Source organism: Kogia breviceps, chromosome 15 (assembly GCF_026419965.1).
Source record: "Kogia breviceps isolate mKogBre1 chromosome 15, mKogBre1 haplotype 1, whole genome shotgun sequence".
Taxonomy (NCBI): domain Eukaryota; kingdom Metazoa; phylum Chordata; class Mammalia; order Artiodactyla; family Physeteridae; genus Kogia; species Kogia breviceps.
The window spans coordinates 6,776,318-6,796,052 of NC_081324.1; the positions used below are offsets into that span (position 1 = coordinate 6,776,318).

Here is a 19,735-nt window from a genome sequence, read left to right on the forward strand (position 1 = left end):
TATTTACTTAAATATGCTTACTTTCCTAGAAAAATAAATGGGACGTTTTAACAAAGACTTAGAGAATTTATCATCCACAGTCAAACCTGTCTGAAAGAATTATTAAAGGATATACTACCTCATCAAGAAGAAACATACTGAATGAAAAGTATCAAAAGGTACAAACTTCTAGTTATAAAATAAATCCATCATGGGGATGTAATGCAGGGAATGGTGACTATAGTTAATAATACTGTATTACATATTTAAAAGTTGCCAAGAGAGGGGATCTTAACAGTTCTTACCATGAGACAAAAAATTTGTAACTATGAGTGGTGATGGATGTTACATTTGTCACTTTTTATATTAGACATTAAAACTGAAAAATTCAAAAGTATGTATTTATTTTAAATGAATGATGTTAAACCCATTATTTTTAAAGAAAATGATATATTTTTATAAATAATTATATTTATAATTATATTTCCCAAAGAAAAGAATTGTGAGAAGAGTGGCAATGTTTTACATTTTTGAAAATATCTTTAATGTTTGGCTTAATAGAAGCAGTTGAATTTTCATATAAGGGTCTATTCAATATGTTGAGAGGTTACTCTTGCTGAAGTATTTGAAAACTATCTGACTTATGCAGATATATACTTAAGAAAAGGAAAAGTATTTTCATAGCTATTTTCAGATGATTGTGGATATTATTTCTTTTTTGAAACTACACCAAAACTTAGTAAGTGGAAGTTTTTTTAAAATTTAGCTACAATGTGGAAACTTAAATTGTCTAAGTAAATATTTTTACTCTGTTACATTAAAATCGATTGGTCTGTCTTGTACATTGGATCGTTCTCTTACCACACATAATTCTGTGACATTATACATTGATACTTTTTAGAAAATATTGGTTTACTGAGTTACACTGATCTTCCACATGTTCACACAATTCACTACACAATATCAAAAAGTTACCTTTGTATCGCCATTGAGCTCGTCAGAAAAATCTTTAAGAACTAGGAAGTTTTCAAGCTCAGGGTAGACACAAGTTTTCAAAAATGTAAATTGTTACCTGAAATTTCCAATTTTATCTTTGGCAACAAATATAGTATTTTGTTTTCTTGAATTGACATTTTTAAGGAAAGGTCTGTCGAATACACTAATCTGAACAGCCATAGATGTGTATGGTTGTGTATGAGTGGCTCTTTCAAGGAAACATGGTATTCTGTGCAAAAAGCCAATAGTTCAGCTCACAATTCAACCTCATGAGAGCCTTCGTACTTCAATATAAAGCAAAAATGTTTTATGTATACTTCCCATTTTGTCACACAAAATATTAAAAAGATGTTTACTCAAGGGTCAAGGTTTAATAAAATTAATAACTTGTATTGTGTCATTAAAGACAAAAAAAAAATAGATGGGAAGTTTTAGATAGATGTGCACCCTAAACACCATAGGATAGAAAACCAAGACGGAGTTGAACATATGTACAGATACAACAAACTTACCCGAAGCTGAATTAAAATTCTAAATAAGTGCATATACATCAACCAAAGTATTTCCCACAACATCTCTCTCTAACATGACAATATTTATGTCTCTGACATTCCTAAATGCCACATCCATACAAAACACACTGGCAAGAAAATTGTTAATTAACCAAAACAGATGAAATATCTTCCTCACCAATTTTACTCTAATGCCAGCAAAAGAGGCCAAATTATTCATCAAATAAATTTATTGTACCGCTCATCATATCTTATTTTCAAATATCAAAGTTTAAGTTAACATATTTAATCTCAGCCTTTTAAATCCCCGCTTCCATTCAACTAGACACCTTTTGGATCATATTCTAAAGTAAAGAAAACTTTTAGGTTAGAGAATTTCTAACCTAAAGTTCTAATAAAAAGTTCTATTTCTAATAAAAGGTACGTGTGTATAAAATATTTTAGAAAGAATATAGAAGAGAGAGTACTAAAAGGAGAAAAAGGTAAGAACAGATGACAAGGATGACTGTGATTCAAGTTCGAATTAAAGAATAAAGCAGGTATAAAATGAAAAGAATACAGAAAAAAAGACAGGAAGCCTGGGTGTCGCCAAAGAAATCTGATGATAGAATCATAAAATAAAACGGACCTGGGGAAAATGGAGATTTAAAAACCATCATTATACTCGATTTATATAATCCAGTTAAACTGCCTGTTAGAAGAACATCTGGTGCACATCTAGCTGCAATTTTTTTGTAGCTGCTCTCTTTTCAGAAGATTTATTTGCAACAGTGCTGTATGATTAAAATTCCATAACAAAGGTGGATGCAAGTGTAAGTATTTCCCTAGCTCCAAATTCTGAAAAGTTCTCTTTCTCCTCTTCTGGAAGAGCAGAAAAGTCTGAGATAATTTTTTAATAATAAAAATTAAAAATTAAACATTTATTAAGGGAAATCAAAGTAAATATACGTTAAATCTTCAATGCAGCCCACAGCGTGTTATTGATACATGTCTTTTTTTAGATTACTCCCTTTTCTGGTCTGGAAGGTATGTAATAATTAAAATACGTATGTTTTCATAGAAATGCTATGTTGCTTTACAACGTACTTTGAATTTTACTAATGAAATAAAAATCACAAAACATTAACAAGCAGTCTATTCTAACCTATGTATAGGGACACATCAGAGGCTTCTTCCTTGTATGGCCATATGTTTCCTGGCTATAACGCAATGACCACTTTTGTGAGCGTTATTAGTATTGAAATGTCAAGTCAACATCCATATCTATCACTGTTTAAAAGTCATGGGCTTCCCTGGTGGCGCAGTGGTTGAGAGTCCGCCCGCCGATGCAGGGGACGCGGGTTCGTGCCCCGGTCCGGGAAGATCCCACGTGCCGCGGAGCGGCTGGGCCCGTGAGCCATGGCCGCTGAGCCTGCGCGTCCGGAGCCTGTGCTCCGCAGCGGGAGAGGCCACAACAGTGAGAGGCCCGCGTACCGCAAAAAAAAAACCAACCCTTGAAGTATAAGCAAATATTTATAACGAAAATACAGGCAACCATTACATAAAATTCAATTGCCTTCAATCATTTAGTTAAAATTATTTGTAATTCATCCAATTCCCCTCTAACCACCTTACAGATAAGAACATTTCATTCACTCACGTTAATCCAATAACAAGTCCCTGGACCTGACACACAGTAGGACTCCAACAAAAGGCTGTTGTATTGAATTGAACCCAGGTCCATGAAAATTGCTTTCTTAGCTTTCTGTATCTTATCTATTCACGTGTTGCTGTGGACTGAATGTTTGCGCCCTCCCAAAATTCGTATATTAAAATCTAATCCCTGATGTGATGGTATAAAGAGGTGGGGACTTTAGGAAGGTGCTTAGGTCATGAAGGTGGAGCCCTCATGAACGGGATTATTGTCCTTATAAAAGAGACCCCAGAGAGTTCTTCTCTCTTGCCCCTTCCATCATGTAAGGACACAAGGAGAAGACTGCATCTACCAAGAACCAGGAAGAGGGTCCTCACCAGACACTGAATTTTCAGATGCCTTCATGTGGGACATTCAGCCTACAGAATCTTGAGAAATAAATGTCTGCTGTTTAAGCCACCAGTCTGTGGTATTTTTGTTATTGCAGCCGGACAGACAATGAATTAAATTCACTTGATTATGTGTGATCCTCGGGTGTTTAATCATCAGATGATCACATCACAATCATTTAGGATCACTAACACATTTCTTCGTTTTTTAAAAGCCTTGTATTTTAGTTGAGATGAGGCCAAAATATTTTGAAATGAGAATGGGAGAATTGCTTCCGAAATCAAAGTATAAACACAATGGTAGATCAGAGCACATAAATGAAGTTGGAAAAGAATTGTTCACAAACTGCACAACTAGACATTACCCTAATTATACATTTAGCTTTTTTTTTTTTTTTTTTTTTTTTTTTGCGGTACGCGGGCCTCTCACTGCTGTGGTCTCTCCCTTTGCGGAGCACAGGCTCCGGACGCGCAGGCTCAGCGGCCACGGCTCACGGGCCCAGCCGCTCCGTGGCACGTGGGATCCTCCCGGACCGGGGCACGAACCCGCGTCCCCTGCATCGGCAGGCGGACTCTCAACCGCTGCGCCACCAGGGAAGCCCAAGCTTCCTTAATCCAATTGGTGGGTTGTCTTCCCTGGAAGCACAGAACAATGTCTTGCAGAAAAGGACCTGCAACGATGGTACCCATCCCAGGAGAGGCCCAGAGAAAAGTCTGTCCCCAGCAAAGCAACCCCTTTTGTGGAAATGTTGGTGACAGACATTTAAAGCCTCTAAGTCCCTCCGACCCGAATCCATGCTTGCTTTTAAATCCTTTAAGTTTTTATGTTTCCACTGTTAGTCACCTGGCATCCTAATTTCATGAAACTTGGGCTTTATAAGCCCAGCTCATGAGCTTGACCAGGGTGTCCGTTTTGCTCTCAGGATGCTGACGAGTCGGGATGTTGGGCTTTGGTCTACGTCACGAGTCCAGGCACTTGAGCGAATGAGCAGGAGGTCTCCCAGGTGCTGCCCCCTTGTGCCCGTTCTTTGCAGCTTCTCAGCTCATCCCACCTCATCACGTCCCATGGCAATAAAAGTACGGATTTGATGTCCTATTTTACCAACTGACTCTTAGAATTTTAGGGAGCTTAGATTTTCCACAGGGGGAGGTCACTGAGGGATTATCAGTGACTTCCCCAGGCCGCCTTTCAGCACGCCAGCAGTGTCCTCTGTGCTGCCCCTCAGGCGGGATTAACCTGAGCGCGGCCCTGCACCTCACTGCCCACAGCCACACCCCGCTGGCAGCCAGGGTCCCCTGCTGGCCAGGGATGTGGCTGCGGCACCTCCTGCGGACCTGAGGTCAAGTGGTCTCAGCCACTTTGAAAAGGGAGCGGTACAGCGGCAGGGTGACCTGGCAAGCCACCCTCTGGAAGGCTGTGCTCTGGGCCACCTCACTCCCTCACCACTGAAGGCCTGTGCCCTCTGCTGACTCTGGCACCTCGTGGGCCCTGGCAGATCCCAGGACCAGAAAGCCCCCACCTTACAGCCCCGCCCCACCCCCTTCCGGGGGTCCCTCTCAGGCTGGGAGCAGCTGCGCACAGCGCTTTGCTACTCCCACCTCCCCACCTGATGCAGCAGGCCTGGGGGGAGGCCTGGCCCTGGGACCAGCAGCTCCCCAGGTTATGTGCTGGGCACCCGAGCTGCGGCGCGCGGCTGCAGGGCCTCCGTGCCTTCTTAGGCGGAAAGGCTTACCCAGATCTCTGCAGCACCAAAGGCTGCCCACCAATCGTCTTCACGCTGGGACAGCTGCTTTGCCTTTTCCACCCAAAACAGCTCTGCAGAGAAGGCCTGATGCCTTCCAAGCCTCAGGTCTCACTTCTGAAAGCCTGCCGCCCACCCTGCGAAATCTCTGGGGAGGTCGGGACGGCAAGAGGAGTTAGGGGCGGCGGGAGCAAGGCCTCGGCGCCCAGAAAGCTGAAGGGTATGAGAGGCCTCGGTGAAGAGCACGCATTTCGCGGGGGAGCATCTTCAGCCCACAGTCCCAAGTCCAAGCCCAGCGACAGGCTCGGTGGGTGTCAGGCACAGCCTCGTAATCAAAAAAGAAGGAAATCCAAAAAGAGGGGATACACGTATATGTATAACTGATTCATTTTTGCTGTACAGTGGAAACTAACACAGCATTGTACAGCAACTATACTCCAAAAGAAATTACTTTTTTTTAAAAGTGCCCAGGACACTGTCCAGCCCTCCCACATGTGGGATCTCTGGCTCCTTCCAGCACCACTGGCTGCCATGGAAACCAGCAGGGGGCTAGGAGTAAGTTACATCAATTGGAGGGGTAGAGAGAGATGTAAAGTTTGCCTTATTTTTCAAAACCCTAATTTAAAAATGTGACTGCTGGGCTTCCCTGCTGGTGCAGTGGTTAAGAATCCGCCTTCCAATGCAGGGGACACGTGTTCAAGCCCTGGTCCGGGAAGATCCCACATGCCGCGGAGCAACTGAGCCCACGTGCCCCAGCTACTGAGCTCGCGTGCTGCAACTACCGAAGCCCACGAGCCTAGATATAACCCATGCTCCGCAACAGGAGAAGCCACCACAATGAGAAGCCCATGCACCGCAATGAAGAGTAGACCCCGCTCACCGCAACTAGAGAGAGCCCGCACACGGCAACAAAGACCCAACACAGCCATAAATAAATAAATAAATAAATAAATTTATTTAAAAAATAAAAATGTGGCCTCTGTGTCCATTGCCCTGCATGAAGCCCTCCATCTTTGAAAAGTAGAGCTGCTCTGCAATATTGGGGACATATTTATACTAAAAAACCCCACTATTCTTATAAAAGTAAACATACTCCTACCATATCACCCAGTAATTACACTCCTTGGCATTTATTCAAAGTTGCTGAAAACATGTCCACACAAAAATCTGCACATGGATATTTATGGCAGCTTTATTCATAATTGCCAAAACTTGGAAGCAACCAAGATGTCCTTTGGCACATGAATGGATAAATAAGCCAGTCCATCCAGACAATGGAATATTACTCAGCAATAAAAAGAAATGAGCTATCAAGCCATGGCAAGACATGGAGGAACCTGAAATGCATATCACTAAGTGAAAGATGCCAATCTGAAAAGGCTACATACCGTATGATTCCAAATGTGTGACATTTTAGAAAAGGCAAAAGTACGGAGACAATGAAACAATCACTGGTTGCTAGGAGTTTCAGGAGAGGAGGGATGGAGCACAGAGGACTTTTAGGGCAATGAAAGGACTCTGAATGATACTGAAATGGTGGGTACATGTCATTATACATTTGTCAAACCCCACAGAATGCACCACAGCAAGAGCGAGCCCTAAGGCAAACTGTGGCCTTTGGGTGGTGATGATGTGTCCATGTAGGTTCATCCTTGGTTAACAAATGCCCCGCTCTGGGAAGGGTGCACAGGAAGCTGTGCGTGAGTGGGGGAAGGAAGTAAACGGGAACTCTCTACACTTTCTGCTCCATTGTGCTGTGAGCCTAAACTGCTGTTAAGGTCTATTAAAAGGAAGAAAAAAAAAAAAAGTATTCATTGTTGAGCTGAAATTCAGTTTTAACAGGTGTCCTACATTTTTATTTGCTAAATCTAGCAATCCTGCTGGAAAAGCATGGAAATTTCAGATTACAAAAATCATAATGAAGATTTCAATTCAGTGGCCATACTGTGAGCCTCAGCAGGTACCCCATGGTACGGACATGCTGAGACACCCCAGTTTTGTCAAGGGAGGGGTTAGATGGCTGGATACCCCCAGCGCTGGATGCGATTGGCTCCCTCTAATGACCCCCAGAATTTAAAATAAATTTTTTACATTAATGTCTAGTCTCTTAAACTAACACTCTTTGTTTATATGAGGTTTACATTCGATCACAGGATTTTCTGTGTACATGTGTGCTTTTTTCAGTCATTTCATGAAAGCCCATGAAATCAGCAACTGGGATTTCAAATATTTCAGTGCTCACCAGTAACCCCAAAAAATGACATCCAAAAAATTTTCTCGATAAACGCTTGTTAAATTATTCTTCTCTTGTCTCAGATATTTTAAAAGTAATACACCTGACCTTTAAGGCAACATGCCTTCTTTCCATTAATGGGACTGTTTCTTAGAAGATCATTTACATGATCTCAGTATAAATGTAGTATTTTATTGATTTGAGCAGCAATCTCCACCAAACTCTGCAGAGCCAGGATTAGCATCTCTATATTTCTGAAGTCACCTGTCGACACAGGGTTGAATAATTACATTTAGCAATCTATAACCTCGGGCAATTCCAGTTGCTACAGCTTTGCCCAGACTGAGATTTCAGACATCAGCACATCACCAAGATAACAATAAAGCTCATAAAACTGAACCTATTATCTGCCAAACACATCGCTGGATACTTGCATCTTGGAGAGAAGTCTATTATAGAGATACTAACACACATCACCCCCTCCCCACCCACTACATACCTACAATATTATTATTGACAGGAAGCACTAACTAAGGCTTGTCATCAAGCATAATCGGCTGATCTGCCTGGGACAGATTTAATTGACTGACATAAGACGTTCTCATTTTCTGCCTGCCTGGGTTAGGTGTGTATGCCTGAGAGGTCACGCGGAGTAATAATGCCCACCCTGGGGGCTGACTGCAGGTCACCAGTTACAACTGGACATTGGAAATTCTTTGCCACACACACACACACACACACACACACACACACACACACACAAAACTATAATGAATATGCAGGGACTTCCGAGCTATTCACTCTTTCTTAGTTGCTTTTACTTAAGGTTTTTCTCAAATGCAAAGCCAAGATAAAACAGCTCAGCATAGCATTCATTTTTAATGACTCTCAAGGTAGAATGTAAATCCATGCTCAGCGCGCATTAACTCTCATCAGGATTTTAACAGCTGGCCTAAATCTTGCCTTTGCCCACACTGGATCAACATCCTCAGCACATGCGTGGTAACGCCAAGGCAGGCAGGGCCGAGGGCTGCGGAATTCCTAACAGCTGGCTGGAAATAGGGAAAAGCACGAGCAACTTTAACTCAGTGAAGACGGTCTCTCCTTCCCTTGTGGAGTGCACACACTACCTCCCCAAGCAAGAAGGAGACAGATCAGGGGCTTTATTATTTATTCTCAGGGAACAAAGAAGCCAGCTGGGGAGTCAATGGGCTCTCAAACATTAAGAACAGGGACCCTGGGCTTCCCTGGTGGCGCAGTGGTTGAGAATCCGCCTGCCGATGCAGGAGACACGGGTTCGTGCCCTGGTCCGGGAAGATCCCACATGCCGCGGAGCAACTGAGCCCGTGAGCCATGGCCGCTGGGCCTGCGCGTCCGGAGCCTGTGCTCCGCAATGGGAGAGGCCACAACAGTGAGAGGCCCGCATACCGCAAAAAAAAAAAAAAAGAACAGGGACCCTAATCAGGAACAAGAGTTTTGGTCTCCAGCGCCTCTGTAGAGAAAATCTAGAACACACCTTGTTCTCTTCAGCAAAATCTGAGAATTCAGACACAGCAGGGTCACCCATATCTCACCCTTGGAATAACACAGAGCAATGCCTAAGAATTAAAGTTAGCCATCAAGATATACAAGTAGGCAATTTCATGCTAGTCTATAAGTCCCTCAGTCACAATAAATGACACTTCCTATCCTCTGCGCCTTGGACATGACAGAAGAACTTAGCCACACGGCACTCCGGCAAGGCCCACCCCACCCCTGTCCCGCAGGATGACAAGTAAATATCATTCTTTGTGCCTTTGGAGAATGCCTACTGGTATATGAAAAATCCCCCCAGAGGATAAAATACGTTATTAAAAACAAATGAAAATTCCATATGCACTCTGCAGAAAGAAATCCTTCTGTGCTCTGTGGCCCAAGTACACATACTTGCTTTTAGATGTGGTGTCCAGTGCCCACGTATAAAACAGAACTTCGTGAATTCATGTCTGGTGCAGTAAACACTCACTGCCTCTGAATCACCTACCATGGGTGTGAAGTGTGTCTCTGGGTCTTTTCATTTGCTCTAGCAAGCGAGGTGTGTGCCTTTCATGACTTCTCCTTGATGACACTCAGAGACAGTGACTCAGAGAACAGGAAGTGAACTGTGCCTGAAACATGGCCTGCCGGGAATAAGGGGGAAGAGGTAAACTGGTTACTTTGGCTGCTAATTTAATTATGTTTAATTAATTAGCATCAGCCTGACACTCTCCCTTTGACACGCCTCACCTATGCACATGCGGTATAAGACCTAAAATTAAGTGCTGTGTTATGTGCTGTCTTGACATCTGAGACCAAGAGGGCCGTGGAAAGGCTAAGGTCAAGTTCCCCTCCCCACCCTGCTCCTGCAGAAAAGATCCCCTAGTGCTTGACCCTTGTCATGGGGCCAGGCAGGCTCCTGCGCACAGCTGAGGAGTGGGTGTCAGTCCCCAGCCGGCCCAGGGAATGATTCAAACAAGTCAATCACATCCTCCCACGGGACCCAGGGGCACCTCACCCTCTTGTGAGTACACAGCCCACCTCCTGCAGCCCCAGCGCTGGGTCACTCTCTTCTGAGCTCGGCCCCATGTGGTCCAGCACGGCCTGTGGTGTCCTCCTCTAGGCTGTGTGCTTGCCAGCCCCATTCCTCGGGTGGAATCCCTCCCTCACCAGCAGGGAGAACAGGAGGTGAGTAAAACAATACAGTCCATAACTGGCTAATTCCCTGAAGTCCCCTCAAGCTTTTGCCACATGAAAGCTTAGCTATTGTGAACCTCCCAGATGGGTCAGGGGTGATTCAAGGGCAGGCCTCCCCTCATGCCACAGGACAGGTCTCTGATCCTCTGGGTTTTTTTTGTTTTTTGGGGTATTTTTTGCGTTACGTGGGCCTCTCACTGCTGTGGCCTCTCCTGTTGCGGAGCACAGGCTCCGGACGCGCAGGCTCAGCGGCCATGGCTCACGGGCCCAGCCGCTCCGCAGCACGTGGGATCTTCCCTGGCCGGGGCACGAACCCGTGTCCCCTGCATCGGCAGGCGGACTCTCAACCACTGCGCCACCAGGGAAGCCCTGATCCTCTGTTTTTTAATTAAAAAAACAATAAGGAGAATGATTATATATCAAATCTTTCCCTCTTCTTAAGTAACAGTTTCTCTATAGACACAAGTTCAGGGAAGAAACATTTTTCCTCTGTTAAAAAAAAAAGTTCCAGGCCAGCATTTCACTTGGGTTAGCACGACACCAAATAGTAATTTATTCTTTTTTTAAAAATTTAGTTATTTATATTTGGCTGCGTTGGGTCTTCGTTGCTGCGCGCGGGCTTTCTCTAGTTGCAGCGAGCGGGCACTACTCTTCGTTGCGGTGCGCGGGCTTCTCATTGAAGTGGCTTCTCTTGTGGAGCACAGGTTCTAGGCACGTGGGCTTCAGGAGTTGTGGCATGCAGGCTTCAGTAGTTGTGGCTCACGGGCTATAGAGCGCAGGCTCGGTAGTTGTGGCACACGGGCTTAGGTTGCTCTGCGGCATGTGGGATCTTCCGGCACCAGGGCTCGAACCTGTGTCCCCTGCATCAGCAGGCGGATTCTCAACCACTGCGCCACCAGGGAAGCCCAGTAATTTATTCTTTTCTCTACTTTCATGTTTATAATGTTGATTTTAAGAATAACCTCCTGCCTACGACATGAATTATGCCCGGCTCACCTTGCCTAGGAAAATTCTCAAACTTTTTCTGCAGCAGCCATTAAATAATGAACACTTTATAGCGATGCTTTTAGTCATAGGCACTCCATGGTTTAATGATGTATTTATACGGATCCCCAGGGAACTGCAATTTATCACCTCAAAGGCCAGTTAGTCTCCAGACCCCCTGACCACACTCACTCCTCTCTAAGCAAAGATGTGACAGTAGCTGCCAGGCCACCTTCCAGGGAGCGCAGGGGCGCCCCTGACAGCAACCGTCGCTGGGCCACTGGAAAATATGTGTCCGGCTGCTGTGCCCGCTGGCCTGTCCCTCCTCAGGACGTGTGTCGCTGCCCTGCAGACTCAGCACCAGACCCTCCAGGTTCCCAAGAATAAAACAAGCCAAGGACTGCCATCATTTCCGACAGCCCTTTGAAAACCTGCCACTTAGCAGCACCCTCCAAAACGAATGCTATTGTAGCTGATTTAAAAGTCCTTTCTTGGGCTTCCCTGGTGGTGCAGTGGTTGAGAATCCGCCTGCTGATGCAGGGGACACGGGTTCGTGTCCCGGTCCGGGAAGATCCCACATGCCGCGGAGCGGCTGGGCCCGTGAGCCATGGCCGCTGAGCCTGCACGTCCGGAGCCTGTGCTTCGCAACGGGAGAGGCCACAACAGTGAGAGGCCCGCGTATCGCAAAAAAAAAAAAAAAAAAAGTCCTTTCTTTCCACTTTTCTTATTTAAAAGAACATTTATTGCAGACCTACTACTTAGCCAGTCTTGTCCCAGATTCTAAGGCTACAGTGATGTGTAAGGTGCAATCTCCTCCTCCATCGGCTCCCAGGAGTGGGTGACAGAGGGAAGGGAGCAGTGCAAATACCATGGAAAACAAGAGGTGAATGGGTAAACAAAATGTGGTACGGCTAGAAAATGGAATATTACTTGGAGATGAAAAGAAATGAGCTATCAAGCCAGACATGACATGAAGGAAACGTCAATGCAAATTACTAAGTGAAAGAAGCCAATCTGGGGAGGCTACATACTGCATGATTCCAACTATATGACATTCTGGAAAAGGCAAAAACTATGGAGACAGTCAACAGATCAGTGATTCAGACATAGAGAAAAGACTTGTGGTTGCCAAAGGGGAAGGGAGGTGGGGGGGAGGGATGGATTGGGAGTTTGGGATTAGCAGATGCAAACTAGTATATATAGAACAGATAAATAACGCGGTCCTACTGTATAGCACACGGAACTATATTCAATATCCCATGATAAACATAATGGAAAAGAATATGAAAAAGAATGTATATATCTGTATACCTGAATAACTTTGCTATACAGCAGAAATTAACACAACATTGTAAATCAACTATACTTCAATAAAACAAATTGAAAAAAAAAGGATCAGTGATTGCCAGGGGTTGGGGGAGGGGAGGGATGAATGAGTGGCGCAGAGAAGGTTTCTAGGGCAGTGAAACTATTCTGTAGGATGCTAACATGTTGGACACATGATATTATCCATCATCAAAACCCACAGAATGTACAACACAAGGAGCGAACCTTAATGTAAACTATAGACTTTAGTTTATAATAATGAATCGATATTGGCTCATTGATTATAAAAAATAGTGGAAGATGTTAATAATAAGAGAAACTGTGGATGGGAAAGAAGAGAATGTGGGAAATCTCAGTTCTCTTTGCTCAATTTTTCTGTAAACCTAAAACTGTTCTAAAAAATAATATTAATTTAAAATAAAAAATTGGGAGGGAGGCGAGAAGATGGTGGAAGAGTAAGACGCGGAGATCTCCTTCCTCCCCACAGACACATCAGAAATACATCTACACGTGTAACTGCTCCTACAGAACACCCACCGAACGCTGGCAGAAGACCTCAGACCTCCCAAAAGGCAAGAAAGTCCCCCCACGTACCTGGGTGGGGAAAAGAAAAAAGAAAAAACAAAGACAAAAGAATAGGGACGGGACCTGCACGGGAGGGAGCTGTGAAGGAGGAAAGGTTTCCACACACTAGAAGCCCCTTCGCGGGCGGAGACGCGGGTGGCGGAGGGGGGAAGCTTCGGAGCCGCCGAGGAGAGCGCAGCCACAGGGGTGCGGAGGGCAAAGCGGAGAGATTCCCGCACAGAGGATCGGCGCCGACAGGCACTCACCTGCCCGAGAGGCTCGTCTGCTCACCCGCCGTGGCGGGCGGGGCTGGGAGCTGAGGCTCGGGCTTCGGTCGGAAGCAGGGAGAGGAGTGGGGTTGGCGGCGTGAACACAGCCTGAAGGGGTTAGCGCACCACGGCTGGCCGGGAGGGAGTCCGGGAAAAGTCTGGAGCTGCCGAAGAGGTAAGAGACTTTTTCCTGCCTCTTTGTTTCCTGGGGCGCGAGGAGAGGGGATTAAGCGCGCCGCTTAAAGGAGCTCCAGAAACGGGCGCGGAGCTACCGAAGAGACAAGAGACTTTTCCTTCCCTCTTTGCTTCCTGGGGCGCGAGGAGAGGGGATTAAGCGCGCCGCTTAAAGGAGCTCCAGAAACGGGTGCGAGCCATGGCTGTCGGCACGGACAGTAGAGTCGGGTGTGGGGACGCTAGGGTTGCTGCTGCCGCCACCAAGAGGCCTGTGTGCGAGCGCAGGTCACTCTCCACACCTCCCCTCCCGGGAGCCTGTGCAGCCCGCCACTGCCGGGGTCCCGGGATCCAGGGACAGCTTCCCCGGGAGAACGTACGGCGCGCCTCGGGCTGGTGCAACGTCACGCTGGCCTCTGCCGCCGCGGACTCGCCCCGCATCCGTACCCCTCCCTCCCCCCGGCCTGTGCCAGAGCCCCCGAATCAGCTGCTCCTTTAACCCTGTCCTGTCTGAGCGAAGGGCAGACGCCCTTGGACGACCTACACGCAGAGACGGGGCCAAGTCTAAAGCTGAACCCCAGGAGCTGTGCGAACAAAGAAGAGAGGGGGCGGTCTCTCCCAGCAGCCTCAGAAGCGGCGGATTAAAGGTCCACAATCAACTTGAAGTGCACTGCATCTGTGGAAAACCTGAATAGACAGCGAAATATCCCAAGTTGAGGAGGTGGACTTTGGGAGCAAGATATACTATTATTTTGCCCTTTTATCTTTTTGTGAGTTTGTATGTGTGTGCTGCTGTGTGAGATTTTGTCTGTATAGCTTTGTTTTCACCATTTGTCCTAGGGTTAGACCAACCCGTTTTTTTGTTTTGTTTTTAATAGAAATTTTTCTTCTTAATAATTATTTTTTATTTTAATAACTATATTTTATCCTACTTTATTTTGTCTTCTCCCTTTCTTTCTTCCTTTCTTCCCTCCTTCCTTCCTTTCTTTCTCCCTTTCTTCCTCTCCTCCTTCCTTCCTTTCTTGCTTTCTTCCTTCCTCCACTTCTTCCTTCCTTTCTTCCTTCCTTCCTTTCTTTCCTTTCTATTTTTTCTCCCTTTTATTTTGAGCCGTGTGGATTAAAGGCTCTTGGCACTCCAGCCAGGCATCAGGGTTGTGTCTCTGAGGTAGGAGAACCAACCTCAGGACACTGGTCCACAAGAAACCTCCCAGCTCCACGCAATATCAAATGGCAAAAATCTCCCAGATATCTCCATCTCAACACCAAGACCCAGCTTCACTCAAGGACCAGCAACGAACAGTGCTGGACACCCTATGCCCAACAAAGAGCAAGACAGGTCTACAGCCCCATCCATTAGCAGAGAGGCTGCCTAAAATCATAATAAGGCTACCAACATCCCCAAACACACCACCAGACGTGGACCTGCCCACTAGAAAGACAAGATCCAGCCTCATCCACCAGAACAGAGGCACTAGTCCCCCCAACCAGGAAACCTACTCAACCCACTGAACCAACCTCAGCCACTGGGGACAGCCACCAAAAACAATGGGAACTACGAACCTTCAGCCTGCAAAAAGGAGACCCCAAACACAGTAAGATAAGCAAAATGAGAAGACAGAAAAACACACAGCAGATGACGGAGGAAGATAAAAACACACCAGACCTAACAAATGAAGAAGAAATAGGCAGTCTACCTGAAAAAGAATTCAGAATAATGATAGCCAAAGCAATCTTGAGAACGAAAAATGGAGCTGGAGGAATCAGGCTCCCTGACTTCAGACTATACTACAAGGCTACAGTAATCAAGACAGTATGGTACTGGCACAAAAACAGAAATACAGATCAATGGAACAGGATAGAAAGCCCAGAGATAAACCCACACACATATGGTCACCTTATCTTTGATAAAGGAGGGAAGGAAACACAGTGGAGAAAAGACAGCCTCTTCAATAAGTGGTGCTGGGAAAACTGGACAGCTACCTGTAGAAGTATGAAATTAGAACAATCCCTAACACCATACACAAAAATAAACTCAAAATGGGTTAAAGACCTAAATGTAAGGCCAGACACTATCAAACTCTTAGAGGAAAACATAGGCAGAACACTCTATGACATAAATCACAGCAAAATCCTTTTTGACCCATCTCCTAGAGAAATGGAAATAAAAACAAAAATAAACAAATGGGATCTAATGAAACTTAAAAGCTTTTGCACAGCAAAGGATACCATAAACAAGACCAAAAGACAACCCTCAGAATGGGAGAAAATATTTGCAAATGAAGCAACTGACAAAGGATTAATCTCCAAAATTTATAAGCAACTCAGGCAGCTCAATAACAAAAAAACAAACAACCCAATCCAAAAATGGGCAGAAGAACTAAATAGACATTTCTCCAAAGAAGATATACAGATTGCCAACAAACACATGAAAGAATGCTCAACATCATTAATCATTAGAGAAATGCAAATCAAAACTACAATGAGATATCATCTCACACCGGCCAGATTGGCCATCATCAAAAACTCTAGAAACAATAAATGCTGGAGAGGGTGTGGAGAAAAGGGAACACTCTTGCACTGTTGGCGGAAATGTAAAATGATACAGCCACTATGGAGAACAGTATGGAGGTTCCTTAAAAAACTACAAATAGAACTACCATATGACCCAGCAATCCCACTACTGGGCATATACCCTGAGAAAACCATAATTCAAAAAGAGTCATGTACCAAAATGTTGATTGCAGCTCTATTTACGATAGCCAGGACATGGAAGCAACCTGAGTGTCCATCAACAGATGAATGGATAAGGAAGATGTGGCATGTATATACAATGGAATACTACTCAGCCATAAAAAGAAATGCAACTGAGTTATTTGTAATGAGGTGGATAGACCTGGAGTCTGTCATACAAAGTGAAGTAAGTCAGAAGGAGAAAAACAAATACCATACGCTAACACATGTATATGGAATCTAAGAAAAAAAAATGTCATGAAGAGATTAGTGGTAGGATGGGAATAAAACACAGACCTACTAGAGCATGGACTTGAGGATATGGGGAGGGGAAGGGTAAGCTGTGACGAAGTGAGTGGCAGGAACATATATACACTATCAAATGTAAAATAGATAGCTAGTGGGAAGCTGCCGCATAGCACAGGGAGTTCACCTCTGTGCTCTGTGACCACCTAGAGGGGTGGGATAGGGAGGGTGGGAGGGAGGGTGACGCAAGAGGGAAGAGATATGGGAACATATGTGTATGTATAACTGATTCACTTTGTTGTAAAGCAGAAACTAACACACCATTGTAAAGCAATTATACTCCAATAAAGATGTTAAAAAAAAATTATGCTCTGAACTGATTGTAACACCTTACCAATTCCCTTATTAATTAACAAATTTAATAAAATCTTTTACATTTGCACATTTAAAATAAATAAATATAATAAAATAAAATAAAAAATTGTACAGGCAAGGCTAGTTTTAGTGCCTGGTTTTACCACCAATTCTGTCAGTTAATAATAACTAAGAACGACCGTTCAGTGTTTTATAGACAGAGTGGCCCTTCATCTTCACAGTAACCTGTTCCTACACCCAAGTTGCACATGATGAGACTGAGGCAGGCAAGTTGAACCGTTTGCCTAAACTTACGAAGGTTGTTCCTGGCTGGCCCAGGTTTGTTTGGCTCCAGAACCTGGGTCTCAACCACAATCTACTTGTTGCCTCTTCCCTAGAGGAGGCCACATAAATGCTTGAGAAAAAAGGGAACAATTGCTCACCTTGGGTGGGCTGGGGAGTGGCATCCTTGAGCTCTTCCTGTGTTAGGGTTAATGCTATTGGGACAATGCTATTTAGACTCTGGCCAGACAATCAGAGACCACACCCATCATGCCCCAGGATAAAATAGATCCAGCCTGCGCTGAAAATACACAGGTAATTAGGAAGCAATGACTCTTCAATATAGAACTTATTACAAGTCCTTGATCCAGGCAATGAGAGAGAAGCAAAAGCTTCTCTTAAAATAACAATAATTTACAAGCGATAATCACTTTAAATAAATGACTGTACAAATGTAATGGCTTGAAGCTAATCTTTGGACTGTCAGGTGTGACACTCCAAGGCTGTCATTAGTCTTCCCAGCACAGTGTGTACCAAGGTACTACTAACGTATAACAAACCAGTTCCAAGGAACTCCTATTCCAGTTGCCTTGCCAATCCAAAATGAAATGTAAGAGGCCAAACACTTAGCGGTACACAGGATTCTATCTGCAGAACAATGCATGGCTACAGGATCACCCCCAGGTACCCAGGTGGTCACTCACTGCAAAGAGAGCCAAGGGGCAAACGTTCATTTGCTTTCCAAGCTTAAAAGACAAATCATGATGTAATCTAAAGAGTGGCTTTGACCTATATCTAAATCTCAAAGCACTGCATAGCTGCTATTGGATAGTTTTCAAAATTATAATTATTTCCCTTAAAAGTTTCCCCAGTAACATTTGATAGTCTGGGTTAGGCCATATCTCATTTCCACCACTACACATTTACTGTGCCAAGCAATAACCCTAAACAGAAGAACTAGTTAAATGGAGCACGGATTAAGGCGTGAGAGAATGTCGTATCACTTTCTGATTCTACGCAACACCTACCTACCAGGGCAGGACTTTGTTATAGACTGTCATTAACATGTCTGATAAATTAGTAAGAAATCATCGGAACACAGAGATTACGGTTTGGGGATGTGGGCTTCCTGCAAACAACAATCTACCTGAATGTTTTCCTCCTTCTGAGAAATGTGGGGTAGGTTCTTGACAGTGTTTACATGATTTGGGCCCGTTTCATGGGGCCAGTTCGGTTGGCTCACAAATGCCAGGCATTGACTTAGTGCCAGCCATGGTAACAAAGGGTCTCCACACTAGCAAGTTCGACCACGTGCAGATGGGCTTAAAAACATGACACCTTTAAAAAGTTTTAAGGAAAAGATGGAGGGGAGAAAATCATACTCGAAAAATGTTTCGGAATCCTCAAATCCACAGGGGAAATACATGAATTAAAATATCTTTGTAGGACTTCCCTGACGGTCCAGTGGGTAAAACTCCACACTTCCACTGCAGGGGGCGCAGGTTTGATCCCTGCTGGGGGAACTGAGATCCCGCAAGCCACGTGACGCAGCTAAAACAAACAAAAACAAAACTCTATAAACAGACAGGAAAAGAATTTGTGCACAACTACAACATTTTGACACTATTCAGACAATAATATCTACCGCAAGGTCTAAAAGAATGTAATACATTAGGAACTGGTTCTTTATCTTTAGTTTAAGATGGAGAATTAAACCACATAATGAAACTAAAAACATTTTCAAAGAGAATTTAGAAGTCATGCTGATTTATACAGGACACTGATGTTATCATATTACCTTCTCTTAACTGATGTAAGCTACATTCATAACCATGTAGACGTTTCCTCTATATTAACAATTAAAGAGAAATTCTACTATACCATTTATCTAATTACTTTATTCACACTGCCCCCCTTTTTTTTAAGTTCCCTTGCTTTTTTAAATTTAATTTTCATTTTATATTAAAGTATAGTTGATTTACCACACTCCTCTTTTAATTTCTGCCATATTTTTTGGTCTGAAACAGTTGCCAACAGACCTGAGTGACAGTCACTTCTGGAGCCTTTGAAGATTTGAGCATCCGATATGGAGGCACCGTCAGTATGCAGTGCCCTCTGCTGGCCAATTTATTTAACGTCGCATTTAAACAAAGTGCCTGCGTATTGGTGTTACTTATAAAGGGAAGAAGAAAGTAGGAAAAAAGAAAAACTAAGACATTTTTCGGAATTAGAGATATAATTCCAGATAATCACCATTCACTGCTGTAGTTCCTTTACCGAACCAGTGTTCACCTTTATTGAACAAAACAAGCGGAATGCTACCTTGTACAAAGAAATATCCATTGCAAAAAATAGAGCCTATGTAGAGAATTAGGGTTCTTATGCCTGCTGCAAGCCCCAGGTCAAAAACTACCCCGTCTATAACCCCTTCCTCAATGTTGCACAGCCCTCCATGGCTGCACTAACCACCTACGCTGTAGACTTTCACGCCACGTCTTCTCCCTTGGAGCTGTGAGCTCATCCATGGCAGCGGTACGTGTTGCTCATCTTTGAAGCCTTGAATGTTATAAACATCCCCTAAGGTCTGTCTGATTTTCTCGAATGCTGCAAAAT

At 44.2% G+C, this 19,735-nt stretch overlaps 1 protein-coding gene across 3 annotated transcripts in view; it reads right to left on the minus strand.

The window, feature by feature from the left end:
- The window catches only part of SOCS6 (suppressor of cytokine signaling 6), a 1,023,578-nt gene that overhangs the window by 859,692 nt on the left and 144,151 nt on the right, over window positions 1–19,735 (minus strand). The window contains exon 8 of one of the 3 annotated variants that reach the window (XR_010836698.1): window positions 16,866–18,673. The exons of the other annotated variants lie outside the window; for them this stretch is intronic. The gene's annotated coding sequence lies outside the window, so the exon portion shown is untranslated. Of the gene's footprint in view, window positions 1–16,865; window positions 18,674–19,735 lie in introns of those variants that run through there. 3 annotated transcript variants of the gene reach the window in all.